The sequence below is a fragment of the Terrapene carolina genome, unplaced genomic scaffold, assembly GCF_002925995.2.
Source record: "Terrapene carolina triunguis isolate 2854851 unplaced genomic scaffold, T_m_triunguis-2.0 Scaffold9022, whole genome shotgun sequence".
In the NCBI taxonomy this organism is placed as follows: Eukaryota; Metazoa; Chordata; order Testudines; family Emydidae; genus Terrapene; species Terrapene triunguis.
In genome coordinates, this window is record NW_020673373.1 from 1 (window position 1) to 2,207 (window position 2,207).

Genomic DNA, 2,207 nt, shown 5'->3' on the forward strand with positions numbered 1-2,207 from the left:
GTCGTCTTCTTCTTTGGCACTCCATGCTGACTGTCACTCTGGCCATGTTGTGGTCTACTTCTCATAACTCAGCCCTCCAGCCAAGTCACATATATTCCCACCCAATCTGAGGTAAACCCAGTCTAGCTATTCAATAGTCCAGTGGCTTCATGCCAGGTCTTCATCCTGACTTGAGGCTTTATTGGCCTTCCAGCTCATGTCTGCTGGTCTTCGTGCCACCGTCCTCGAGGGGCTGGTAGAGGAACCCAGGCTTACTATGTACTCTGGAGTAAGCAGTTCAGGTCTGTCTATTCACACCCATAGCCTCCTCTTCAGCTACTTTCTAACTCAGCCTGTCATAGAATCATAGAAGATTAGGGTTGGAAGAGACCTCAGGAGGTCACTAATCCAACCCCCTGCTCAAAGCAGGACCAACACCAACTAAATCATCCCAGTCAGAGCTTTGTCAAGCCGAGCCTTAAAAACCTCTAATAATGGATATTCCACCACTTCCCTAGGTAACCCATTCCAGTGCTTCACCACACTCCTAGTGAAATAATGTTTCCTAATATCCAACCTAGACCTCCCCCACTGCAACTTGAGACCATTGCTTCTTGTTCTGTCATCTGCCAACACTGAGAACAGCCTAACTCCATTCTCTTTGGAACACCCCATCAGGTAGTTGAAGGCTGCTATCAAGTCCCCCCTCACTCTTCTGTTCTGCAGACTAAATAACCCCAGTTCCCTCAGCCTCTCCTCGTAAGTCATGTGCCTCAGCCCCCTAATAATTTCTGTTGCCCTCTGCTGGACTGTCTCCAATTTGTCCACATCCTTTCTGTAGTGGGGGGACCAAAACTGGACACAATACTCGAGGTGTGGCCTCAACAGTGCCGAAAAGAGGGGAATAATCACCTCTCTTGATCTGCTGGCAATGCTTCTACTAATACAGCCCAACATGCCATTGGCCTTCCTGGCAACAAGTGCACACTGCTGACTTATATCCAGCTTGTCGTCCACTGTACGAGGTCCTTTTCTGCAGAAAAACCTGAAGAAGGCTCATGTGGGATTTGAACCCAGGACCACTTGCACCCTAAGCGAGAATCATACCCCTAGACCAACAGGTCCATACTTCAGCCTTTCTTACAGCCTCTTCTTAGGCTCACTCCTCCACAGATTCCCAGAAGGAAAGAGGATTCATTATGGTGAACAAAGCAAATGTACAGGTCCCACACTGGGTCTATCTGCCCCAAAGAGGATCTGACACGTAGCATGCTCAGGACAGCCCCTGGCTCCAGACCAGCCTGCCTCCACACAATCTATAGGTTTTCTCTGACCCCAGTCAGGCCTTCCTTCAAGGTGCTAGCACAAGAGGTCCACTCCTTCTCCTGCTGAGCCCCTACTGTATTGGACTTTCCCCTTTTCAATTGCTCCCTCCAGGCTTTGACCCCTCTCATAGGTGTAACAGGGTAGGACTGACTGAGCGCCCAGGCCCTCATTAGCCTCTTTCCAGACAGTGTGGGGTCATTGTACCCCTTCAAACCCTCACTGTTAAACATTTGTGCCCTTTTTCTAATTTGCATTTGTCTGGCTTCAGCTTCCAGCCATTGGTTCTTATCCTGTTAATTTGAAAGTGCCCTTTAGTACCAGGTGCTTTCTCTCCATGAAGGAGCATATACGCTTTAATCAAGTCACCTCTCAGTCTTCTTTTTGATAAAACTGAAAGGTGGAATACCATGGCTCCATGGAAAGTCCCCATGTATCCTAATCAGTTAGCGGTTGGCTTAATAGAGGATAAGTGCTCTGGTAAATCTGAAGCAATAAATAATTTGTCACTACAAGCAGTAAAGTCCGGGAGTCCTAACCCTGCTTTCCTTGCTTACCCAAATTTCCCATTGATCCGTGCTGGTAAGGCACTGGGCACTATAGCTTGGTACGCAATGTTGTACCCAAAGTCTTACTCACATAATGGGCTGAGCAGAGAAGTTGACAATCTCTGAGTCAGAGTCCCATTTCTTCTTCTGAGTAGCCTTGATAATAACTTACACATCACCCCTGTCAGTGGGATAAATATGTTAAAATATAATGATTAGAGCTAGTAAAAAATTATCCTATTGAACAATTTTCCACTGGAACATGCTGTTTTGACAGAATAGGAACTGTTCATTGGAATGCGTTGAATCCATTGAAACTTTTAGTGGAAATCAGGCAGGCTCCTGGTTGACTTCAGC